A 12,612-nucleotide genomic window follows, 5' to 3' on the forward strand; every position below is an offset into this window, starting at 1 on the left:
CACCATCGGTACAAATATTTTCTCACAGCCAGTCTTTCATTCAACATCCATCATTTTTAAATTCACCTGATGAAATCACCCATGTAGCCTTATTGGGCAGATCTGGGCCACTGTCAGTGGCTAAGATGGATGGTGTCCGCACTACAAGCATAGCACGCTTTAGTTTTAAAAAGGGTCACCCGTTTAATCTGATGGAATTGAGGTAGTTTCTAGCCCCCAACCTCTTAATATTCTCCCCACCCTTTTTTAGGGAATGTCTTGACCAGCTGCTGTGGGGTAAAGTGGGGGCGTTGGGGGGGGGGGGGTGTATGGGGTGGATGATGAGGCGCACACTGACCCTGGAGGTTGCATTCCCCTTTAAAAGTCACGGCACACTCTGATACGCAAGGCTCATGCAGGAGCTGCTGCGGCAGTGGGAGAACACTGCTGAGCTGTGCATTTTGTACTGCCAGTGAGCGCGCAGAGAGGAGGAGGGGGAGCAAGAGATAGAAAAAGAGAGAGAGAGCAGGAGAATGAGGCAGGGAGAGAGAGCGAACAATGTCATTTCATTCAGCAGGCAATGCTGCAGTCAACTTTACTCCACCGGAGGAGAAGACACGGCCGCTTGTGCATCATCCCTGCAAGACCCGGAGGTGAGTGGAGCCTGAGTGCGTATGTGGAAGTTTGTCTTTTTCTACAAGGATAGAGGACGCATGTTGAACTTTTCAACTCTACACGGGGGGTTCAGCTGCATGGGATGTTTCTGTCCGATTGCAGAATTATTAACTCACCTGCTCTTAGGTCTTAAAGGACCAGTTTGCATTGACCTATATGATTAGTGATCTTCTGCAGTCAGGCTACTGATACTTTAGTTGTCATCTCCTTAACCAATACCGGCCGGTTGTATTTATCAACTTAGTACACGCAGGTGCATGCAGAATACCAGCCAGCAAGAGCACTTAGCAAAGGAAGAATAGATGCACTAGATGGAATTAGGATTAATATCAGTACAGAACTGATGCCTGCAGACATAAATAAAAGATGTAGGCCAGACCTTTTCAGCTTCTGGGTGCTTTACTTTTTGTTGTATTGTTTAGCTTAAAGTACTGAAGATGCAGTTGATCTTGCAGCCAGAATGCCAGGAAGCGAAAGAGTTAAAGAGCTTGCAGCAGATGGGAAAGTGGAAGTAATATTTTCGGACGGCCTAGGGAGGACAGAGTGCGGTGTGTGAGTGTGTCAGCTAGCAACTGTCACCGCCATTGACTCTTAGAGCTCTCGGACAGAAGCTTTTGACAGGATGGTTTAGTCAGGTGCATAAGGGTCTCGGCTTCAAGTGTGTTTATGAACGTGTGTTTCACACTCACGGATGGATGTTGCAGCACTCTTATTTCAAGCGTCCCATCTGAGAATGAGAGAGAGTGACTGAAATAAAGTGGTGGGGGGACTCATAACTCTTTCACTGCAGGTCTTTTTCAGCTTCAGCTCACTCTCTACTCAACTATATATTACTAACATGCTTGAACATGGGAAATGCGGCATATTTTTGAGACTGTTGGAATTCTTGTTGGTTACAGTTTGACCACCTACATGCATGAGCATCTAAAGTGTACTGGAACTGGAGCGCAACATTTATGTTTATTCCACCTAGCACTTTGAAATGTAATTGGGTTATGTCATAACACCTTAGTGATTTTTGTAGGTTGCAAGTTGAACGTACCATTCATTACCGGCACATGAACTCAGGTTATGTGCATAGCCCATCCATCCCCATTGAATGTTACAGAACAGCCGCGGTTGCCTATATTGCAAGCTATATGGCAGGATTAGATCTGTATACAGCAGGAATGCAAGGAGTGATATATCACTGTCAGATCTGCTGCCTGACATCATTAGCAGAAACTGCAGTTTCTCATGGCGCTCACCAAAGGGGGGTGGGGGGGGAGGTCGCTGCTGCTCAGCCAAAAAGCGTATTGCCGCACTCACCTGATGTTCTTAACACCCATCCTCCCATCTCCTCTTACTCTTTCTCCTCCATTCTCTCCAGAGATCAGCTTCGAGGTACAGAATGATGTGAACGCACCAACCTTACTGTTTTTTTTCCCCCTCAAAAACGACTACTTTTTCTTCATCACCATTTCCTCATGAAAAGTTACAGATGGAGAGGAACGAGAGGGAGAGCGCATACCCTGCAGTGTCCTGCAGCACAGTTCCTGCAGTACTGCCAAGACGTGGCAGCAGCTGCAGCAGCAAGAAAGACAGGCAGCTACACTGTCACGTGGATGATGAGATAAAGAAACAGAGAAAGCAAGGTAACGGAGAGATGATCTGAGAGGCTATTGCTCTTGTCTAGAGTTTGGCAGCCTGGAGTGTGGATATGCGCTCCTGACAGGATGAGAGAGAGAGAAAAGATAGAACAGCTAGTTTAGCCTGCTTACTCCACCACCTCCCCCCACCGAACCTAACCCCCACCCCCCAACCCAGTGGTGCATTGTCCCGTACTAGTGCTCTAGTTCCGATGATGTAATCAATGCAGCAAGCTTTGATCTTGCTGGAGTAAGGATTCCACGCTTGCAGTCCAACCTCTCGTAGTATTGCAAGTGTACTTGCACATGATGTTCAGGGATTTCCTTTATTTCAATGGCACAGAATTAAGTGCCATCCGCTAAGCTACTTCTCATACTTCAACATTTCAGGTTCATGAAAGGATTTTTCTGATGACTCAAATGAAACGAGGCTCCAATGCAGCAGAGAGTAGGCCAGTGAGCGCCCTCTAACAGCCACTGCAGCATCTGTGTCTAATAGGCATCAGTCAGCTCTGACACACTCACATGCTCTTGTAAAACCAATAGGTACTATACATGTCAAGCATTCAGACAAGGATGGAAAGAACAAAATGGGGCGAAAAAATCAGAAGAGGGATAAATGATAAGGATGAAGGTGAGCCACGGGACTGCGTCAGCTGATAGAAATGGAAACGCTGACATTTATGACTGTTTTTTTTCTTGGTAAGGTCATCAGTCTTGGACTGCTGCAATCCAGTGAAGTGCAGTCCTAGTACTGTAACAGTGGACCAGACTGCAGAGAGAGAAAGGGAGAGAGAGAGAGAGAGAAAGAGAGAGAGAGGCCACAGTGTTACATTTGCTGTGGTGCTGAGCTGTGCTGCTGCACTGCAACTCTGCCTGGTGATGAAGTTTCTCTAGAGCGCTGTGCTGTCTGCGTTACTGCTCTGGTGCCTTACTTTAATTAAGGGATTGTGTTTAATTGCTACATAAATCAGTGATGGCTAATGTCTGAGAAATTATTTTGGGGGATGCGTATTCCACTAAGGATTCGGGTAAGTGTAAATATTTCTGTAAAGGTTCTTTGTGAACATTTGATTCGATTTGATCGAACTAGATTAGCCAAAATATTGCAAATGTAAAAATATTTGAAATGCTATTTTTTTCAATCTTTTTTTATGTTGTCAAACTGGAGGGAAAAAAAGTAATTCATTGAAATTATCATTTTTATTATATACTAAATATTTTAAATACTTCTTTTATATTTATTTTATAATTATGAAAAATAAATAGGTAAAAGCGCATTACCAATTTAAATGTATTATTACAGATAGTATTTTTTTATATTTCTATTTTAATTTATAACTTCTGTTTTTGTTTGGTTAAAAAATAGCTTGAACCTCAATTATTAGTAGAATAGTACAGGCCTTCAGTTTGAACTTTGGTGCAGTAAGAATTGGCCACCAGGGGGAGAAGTGCAGGGCCCTTTAAAATCTCCCTCAGGGAACAAACTGAACTTGCTGCATGTCATTGACAAAAACAGATCCCCTTCACTGTACACGATTAAAAGTTACTGCATTAAGTGAAGACACTCACTGATCTCATGCTGTTTTAAATGAAAACCTAGAGAGTTTTCATAGACGTATTAATCGTACTACAATTATCTTATTTTATCTCTTGAACTAGTTTCCGCTGAAATATATTAATTAAAAAAATGAAACTATTAAAACAGCATAGTGAAATATATATTTTTCCTTTCCTGCTTTATTAAACTTATTTTGAAAATATACGAAACAAGGTGAGCATAGTGAAATATTACCATTCAATTTTTAATGTGGCAAATATTATTCACGTGTAAGCTTATGTTATACTTTGAACTTTAATCCCACTTGTGTGAATGAGTTGAAATGATTGTGTACACAAATAATTGTACTTATGATTGAAATATAGTAGGTTTAACACTGTTTATATAAAGCCATCATGTTACTGGCATAATTGTTTTTTTTCAGTGTGTCTGTATGTAATATATAGTGTCTGAGTCACTTATTCATGTATTGTTGTATTGTGCAGTGAGTGTCTGTACATGCTCCTGCCTGTAAAGACAGTAGGCCTACAGTGACCTCTGAGAGAGAAGTAGGTATCTCAGATTTGTCCTGTCACCTCTGATGAAGTCTTCTCTTCTGTGTTTGCTCCTCCTCCAGTTTTTGCTACTGAAGCAGTAGAGCAGAGGGCGCTGTGCAGAGCAACAAGAACATGTCTTGACTTGTACCAGCTTGTCAAAAGGGAGTTAAGGCTTGTGGTCAGCACCAGTAACTGTATTTGCAATTTCATCCAAATGACCTGCGAGAGACGACAGCAGCATACCATCCACTGTAGAATATATGGATACTAGGACAAACTGAACTGAAGGGTAAGTGTGTCACTTCTCATGTGTAGCTGGTGTAATAATAGTAGTGCTTTTAGTCCAAACGCAGTTTTGCTATAATTACACAGCATACACTTATTTTCTTAATTCTAAAGTATTTAGATTTTTTGTTGTTGATGATTAAATAAAAACACATTAAATAGGAGAAACAAAACTGCATGAGAAAAAAAATGTACTGTGTTTATAGAATATGTCAGAATATATCTTGAATTAAGTTGATTTTTCTTACGCCATTGGCATTTTTTATTGTTTTAAGCATGAATCTAACAAAATGTAAAGTTTATGCTTAAAATGAGTGGATATATATATATATATATATATATATTAAATATGTTTAGATATTTTAACGAAAAGCTGAATATATATAGGTATGTATGTAGAAAATATTTAATCAATATTTTAAATAAAAATACAAAGATTCAGAAATATTTTTGCAGTGTAACTGGCTACAAAATCAGTATATCTGTACAAAATGCATTGAAGTTTTAAAAAACAATTCGCCTGTGAGGTCGATTAAATGTATATTGTTGACTTGTTTAAAAGTACTCATATTTCTACTGGAAAACCAGACAAAATATGGATACAAATATTATAGAGAGAGAGAAAAAGATTGATAAGAATATTTTAATTAAAAATATTTAGCAGTGTAATTGGCAACAAAATAGATTTATTTTGATTCATGAGCTGCAGTGAAGTTGCTATAAAAGTAAGCTTCTCCATCAAACTTTGTCAATGTCAAAGGTCAAACTTTGCCAGTAATTGTTTTCTTTAAGAATCACATTCCTTCCACCTCTGTGTCTAAATGTAAGCTGATTTTCACAGATATTATTGATAAATTGTTCAGTGACCCTGCACTCATCACCAGTGGTGCTCCAACCTCCATCCGTGAACAAATACTGCTGATTGCTTAAAAATACAGAAAATCGAACTAAAGTAATATGTTATTCAAACACATATATGAACTGACTGTATAAAGAGGGTTGTTTTGTCTTTAATTGAACAGTCTCAGCGCTGGATTTCCCTTCTCTGGAAGATCCCTGACTTCACCACGGCTCATTGGTCTACTGATGACATGACCCTGAGAAAAAAGGTGAGAGGTTTTGCCTATTTAGTCTTATGGACTGTCTGGCGTCTGTACATTTATTTGGTGGCAACCAGAGTGATTACTTCCGTGAACCAGTGGTTAACTCACAAGCACCTCTGCTGTTGCCAGAAGCATCAGTGTGCTGATAGTAATGTATTTCACTGGCTGAAAGGTGGGCTGTGTGAATTATTAATGCTTTCTAGCTCTACAAATAGAGCTTGCATTGATCAACAGTCCCTTGAGTAAAGTGATATTGTTCAGGAGTGCAATGTTTGCACTTTGTCTCCCCATATAGCCTTGCAAAGACTTGAGGTTCTAGCTTTTTTTTTCACCTGTCAGCCCCTATGACTTTTTCCAGTTTTCTTCTTTAATTTAAAAATTTTTGCTTTCAGTACTGTTGATAGTGAAATGTGGTGGTCCTCACATGTCTATAAAAATGTTGGCCAATTTTTTGTAATTCTTCTTCTGAAAAAAAAAAAAAAAAAGCTACCAAACCAGTATCAGAACTAAATAAGTTCCAGTGACTTAACCTACCCTTGTTTATTGTAAAAATATTCTATTTTTATAAAACCAAAGTACCAACTACTTACCTAAAATCACAGAGGGGAACTTGATGGCACATAAATAGTTTAATTAGCCAAATAAAGGAATTTTTGAAGTTTTGCTCAGTGACATTCAGCAGTACTTTCCCTTTAAGATGATTAAGTCAGAGGAATGAAATGACTGCAGTTCTATAGACAGAGTGACACAACCGTGGGAGAAAGAGGGCAAGAAAACAACAGCGCAGATGGTGGTATAAAAGTGCTTCTGTTACAGAAACGTATCCAGATGTCCTGGAGAAGATGAGAGACCCTGTGTCAGCAGTGAGGTGAGTGTCTGATGCTAGTTATTCAATATGTTTAACTGTCCTTGTTGATATACATTAATCTTTCTCAGATTAGTTTCAGTTCTAACTTTAGCTGCATTCTGATTCTGACAGTCTGACATTATGAGATTTATCTATTACATATGTTGCCTAAAATATGGAATATGGGGGGGGGGGTGCATATTTAAAGATATAGTTCACCCAAAAATGAAAATTCAAAAAAGTGTGTGACTTTCTTTGGAAGATATTTTGAGAAATGTCTCTGTGTTTTTAGTCTATACACTAAACAGTTTGATTACCAACATTCATTCTTTTTGTGAACGTTTTTAATCCAAACTAGTAAATTATGACATACTGTAATTCTTATTTTGGGGTAAACTATCCCTTTAAGAGATGCTATATACATTAAATGCATAGATATGTGCTCCTCCACTACTGGTTTCACTCCATTTAATAATTTTTTTTTTTTTACATTTTTTAGACATTCAGATCTTTCTGGTTCACTTAAACATGTTACATAGTTGTGCCCTCTCTGTATAAATTCAGGCAAACTTTGTGACCTGTAAGCACATGAATTCGATCTGTTAGTTAATGCAGCACCCTGTGTATTTTGCTTCTGAATTGTGTCAGAGGTGTACAGGCACATGCCAGTGCCAGTTGGCAGAAGTGTGTGTATGCGTGTGTGTTTTTCCCCTGCTTCCTGTAAGCCTGTATTAGAGATTACATCAGGCCCAAAGCAGCCAGGAATTCCTGCCATCATGTGGTCTCAGCAAGCCGTCGGCCTCACGAGACAGACACAGGGACACAACACTGCAATTTAGCAACAGCAGCAGAAACCAGATCACGAGGCGTGTGTTTGTGTATGAGTGTGTGTGTGTGGGCATGTGCTTTTACAAGGCCCTGCATGTGATATAATGATTTTCTTCATCTGTGCTGATTCGGGTGGCACACATTCCGCTTTGCTCTGATTCTAAAGATCATCAGACAGCTGTGTGTTCATCCACGGGTGTGTGTGTTTACGTTTGTCTGTCCAAAGAGGCGATCAGATTTCCTCAAAGCAGCCTTCAGATGTGGTCTAATGATACTTTTGTCTGACAGAATTCAAAGCCTTTAATCTGATAATAAGTACCAGTGTTGGAGATGTCATTTAGCGTGCATTCTGTCATGTTATATCACGCAAAACACCATACGCTATGACGTGATAGACACATCCATAGACACATCCATAGTATCTGAAAATCCAGTCAAGCAGGAATGACAGAATGTCAAGTCAATCAGTTAATCAGTATTTTTGTTTTATGTTTAAATGTTAAATCTTTCAAATAAATTCCTCAAAATAACATTTACTTGAGAAACAAGCCTTTGCATAAGGACCCCCAACCCCCCCCCCCCACCCCCCACCACCACCACCATCACCACTATCACACATATCACTATTCATTTTATGGTTTGTTTCAATTTGGGTGAAATGTCAAAGAAAGGGAAGCTGCTTGAAGTTTCTTCTAGGAAAGTCTCACCCTGTTTCTGTCCCCCTCCCCCTTCAGTATTCATGTGAGGTACTGTAGCAGTCAGCGCAGGGATGTTACTGAAATAGTCTCATAATTACAGGTGTGTTTGCTCAGACTCCGATAACGCCGAGGACAAAACGGAATACTGTATCAGCAGTTGCTGTAAAAAGGCTTCACTGGTGCCTCTCGCTCAGACTGAAGAGCAGGGAACGAAGATAATATCACATTCACTACTTAGCCCTTTCCTGACCTCAACCTGTTTTCGTAGGCAAATGCTTATTTCAAGAGCTAACAAGCATGTGTGCGGATGGCCGGCGCTCCATCATGTGGACTTTTATTACATGCCATAACTTGTCACCAAACAGCACTGCAGTAAAAAAAAAAATAGCTGGGTCACAGTATCCCTTATTGCTTCAGTATGGGATTTCGAGCGTCTGATGACAGTGACTCAGCCTGGTGTGGTGCGCAGCTAATGCTACAAACGCCTCTAGCGCATTTGAAAACCCTGATCTGAATTTACTGTCCCCGGCAGCCACACAACTGTTTTTTCAGCAATCTCTTTCACTTTTTATTTATTTTTAATTGTGCCTCCACTTTTTCTTCCTCACTCTTCCGCTCTCCCCCGCACACGTTAACTCTCCCACTCTCTTCTAAGCCTTCTTGCTAAGCGAGCAGAGGCCCTTCTTCTCTGGCAGAGCCCTTAGGAGAGAAGCTGCCTGCCCAAAATAGCTGCACTGTGGGGAATACCAACAGATAGGGCCTTCACACTGCTTGTGTAGGGAAACAACAAATCAGGGACCGGGCTGACCAACCCCCACCACCACCACCCCCCATCATCTCACTCTGTACAACATATGACAAACACATGCTAACGCCTGTGCTCTTTCACACACATCCATTCTCACAGTTTCTTACAGGCACATATAGGCTGAACCCTTTGAACCTAGATTCCGCGTTTATTTGAGAATAAGTGAGTCACGGCTCTATTTGCGGTGTAGAGGGTGAGCATAGTTCATTTAGTAATAAAGGAAGGTGTGCTTTCCCCTCCCTGAGGTGTGGCAGCCTCTCAAACTCTCTCTCTCTTTCTCTTTTTATTTTTTGTAAGAGTTGAGTCTTTCTTGTTCAGATGTAAGCTTTAGAGGCTTGTTTACATTGGAGGGACAGCATTAGCAAGCTAGCGTTACTGTCGTATACTGTAGTGTAGAGAGAGCTCTACGTCAGTGTATCCTCAGGGTTTGTTTTTATCTTGTGATTATTGAAGGTAAGTGTTGTGGGTTCTGTCATAGGTTACTGCTGAATGCTTACCTGGAAGTCGATGCCTTTGTGTGTCACGCAGTTATGATGAAATTACATCATATGGGACCTGTGGATTTTTGGTACTTTCTATCCTCAGTTATACAGTCATCATTGTCCCTTTGTACTTTGGTTTTCATTTACGGTTTCATTTATCAGTTACACTGCTAAAAATACTTTTGTTTTCTATCTTATTTCTCTATAAATATATATGTGTGTATATGTACGGTATATGTGCATGTGTGTGTACTACCTTTTCCAAGTTTGGGTTCAGTACGTTTTTTTCTGAATAAAAATAATACTTTTATTCATGAAGGACATATTCAATTGATTAAATTTAACAGTAAAGTAATTTTTTATGCTTTATTGTTTTACTTTCTCTCTCTCTCTCTCTCTCTCTCTCTCTCTCTCTCTATATATATATATATATATATATATACATATATAATATTTGTTTTATTTATTATTATAGTAAACAAATATATATTTTATATATTGTAAATTGTATATTTTGACCTAAAAAATGAAAAGAAACAAACACATACTGAAGGAGAATTTTTTCTGAGGCGTGAATGCTGTCATTCCCTGTGTTACGTCACACAGTTCTCTTTTCACTTGCAGCGGTGGTGAGGTGTAATAAACTGGAAGTATGAGATGTTTTCTGTGTTTTCAGGAGACCTCTCACCTACCCTCATCTCTTGGAAAGCAAAAGCAGAACAAAGACTTGTTCTTTAAGGGGAAATCTACCGCTGTCCCCGGCTGTCATACAAGTACTGTGTGTGGACATTCCATGAGCAGAGTATTAAAGTGTCCAGAGCTCACCCGGCCGCAGGAGACAGGAGAGTTATACGAGGAGCCTTTACAGTCACCGACAGCTGATAGTGAGAGATACTGAAGTGATGGAAGAGAAGAGAGCAAGTGAGGGATGAGGGCCGCTGCTGTGAGTGGTTCTTTGGCAGTGTCTTAGCTGGTTGTTGTGTGGAGTGAGAACGAAGCAATCAGCAAGTATACTGCCGCAGAAACTCGTCACCTTGGGAGGCCCATCCAAATGACCCCACTCACGCACTCAGCTGCCCACCCGCGCTCAGAGGCTGGTGAGAGAGACGACTAAAGAGAATTAATTTCTGAACTTCTCTTCCCATTCATTCTTCTTTTAATTGTGAGTGTCAGCTTTTGTTTATTGGCAACGCTGCTTGAGCACTCACAGCGACTTGAGAATTTCACGTGAAAGACTGATTCATGCTTATGGTATGTTGGATCTTATTTTCCGTGACATTGTAGTCATAGTTTAGATCAGTCCATTTGTTTTCTTTCTTTCATTTCCATGAGATCTGGAGTGATTCAGTCAAGTGTTATTGTGAAAATCAGCTGACTAGATTTCGCAGTTTCAGTATTGCCATGACATGGTGTGGCCTGTTTATATTTGGCCTACGTAGCTTGCAGTCCTGTGACATATTCATATTGTGTTATGGTGTGTTTATTTTGAAATTTGCTAATGGACCAAAACATTAATCCTAATTATTAACCAAAAATACTTTTCATTCTGGTTTGGAAAAAAAAATGTAGAAAAAAGTATTGGGAAATGGAATATATAAATATATGTGCGTGTGTGTGTGTGTTTAATAACAATATAAAATGTTTTGTTATATTTGTATAAATTAATGTTTATTTGAAACTTTTTTTTGTAGACTGTATTTTAATAGTAATTAAATATGAATGCATTTTTTTCCAAATAACAGTAAAAACAAAATAAGAGTTTTTCAAATGTTGTCGTTATTGTCATGTTTTATTTCTCTATTTCTAATGCATGTTTAGTCTTTAAAGTGGTTTTAAGTTGAGTTTCATTTTCAGGGAATTTCATTAGTGTTGGGGTTTCAGTTATTAATCATCAAAAGGGCAGTTTGTTCAGGTGAATGAAATGCCTGTAACTCACTTGAGGTTTCGATTTAATAACATCAGTGTGGCAATAAGTTTGAACTTGTCTGTACTCTGAAAAGCTGGAAATCAATTTAGTAAGTTCTTTTACAATGTATTAAAGCACTTTGTTTTAAATAATATCCTAAAAGTGTGATTATAATGCCATGCAGGGTGTAGCCTTCACAAACTTAATGCAAAGGTATGTTGAACACCTTACACACGTATATATTTTAAATGAGCAATTATAGCAAATTAATCCAAATTAACTGTATGAATAATCTCAGATATTTGTCAGTTTAGTCACTTGCCTAGATTGGATCTCAACTGACAATGTCAATTCGTTTTTTTTATGCACAGAATGCATGATAAATGCCTGGGGCAAACTCCCAACAAACATCTCTAGTTGTTTCAGTTGTATGATTTACGCAGACAGTATTTTGCATTTTATTCTAGTTTATCTCTGGAGTCTGGATTGTATTATGTCAGTGGCTCCGGAGTTTAATTTTCATGTATTATCTATGATAACGGATCCAAACTGAACTTAAAATTATCAGTATATAAAATAGATGCTTTTACTTACAGTAGTCCTCCATAAATGTATTATACCTTTAATTACACAACATATAATACAATAAAATGTGTTACACAACATAATAATAAACAATACATTTCAAATATAATGATTCCCTCTGCTGAATGCCTCTTCATTTATGCTCCCTTTGAACAGCCTTTAGGCTGCATCTTCACACTCACTGGCAGAATTTGGGAATTCATTTAATTAATTATGTATGGATGCATGGCAGAAGAATACAGAGTGCTTATGTCAAATTTATGCTGGTGAAGTCTGTCAAACCTAAAGCTATTTTTGAGGGCAAAAAAAGACACCATTGCACTTTTTGTAATCATAACAAACACATTGAGTAATGAAAATAAAAGACACTGAAATTCCTCTAAATATCTAAATACTACTCTGAACGCACAGCTCAAAGTGAGGGGAAGAAAACTTAAAATTAGCTTTTAATGGAGGATCAAGCAAAGCATTTATTTTTCTTTTATCCACTTTCTTCTCTGCCTGAAATAAAACAATGCACTGCATTGGGAAAGAATACTGCAGTTCTACGGGAAACAGTATTCTTAGAAAGCATTATTGCTCTTCTGGTGACATTGTGATAAAAGGAGATGCATTTACCTAAAATTAATCCTGTCCTAAATAATAGACTCACATCACACTGGATGCTGAAATATAGGTTACTTGTGTGTGT

General features: G+C 38.9%; 1 long non-coding RNA gene across 2 annotated transcripts; it reads left to right on the forward strand.

Moving 5' to 3' along the window:
• Positions 1-4,492: 4,492 nt before the first annotated feature.
• On the forward strand, positions 4,493-12,033 carry LOC127944287 (uncharacterized). 2 transcript variants are annotated; one of them, XR_008150326.1, is made up of 5 exons: positions 4,493-4,668; positions 5,687-5,773; positions 6,584-6,635; positions 8,241-9,401; positions 10,107-12,033. It is a non-coding gene; the product is annotated as an uncharacterized LOC127944287 (long non-coding RNA). The 2 variants fall into 2 exon arrangements; XR_008150325.1 differs by lacking the exon at positions 8,241-9,401.
• Positions 12,034-12,612: the final 579 nt, after the last annotated feature.

This window comes from Carassius gibelio, chromosome A23 (assembly GCF_023724105.1).
Source record: "Carassius gibelio isolate Cgi1373 ecotype wild population from Czech Republic chromosome A23, carGib1.2-hapl.c, whole genome shotgun sequence".
In the NCBI taxonomy this organism is placed as follows: domain Eukaryota; kingdom Metazoa; phylum Chordata; class Actinopteri; order Cypriniformes; family Cyprinidae; genus Carassius; species Carassius gibelio.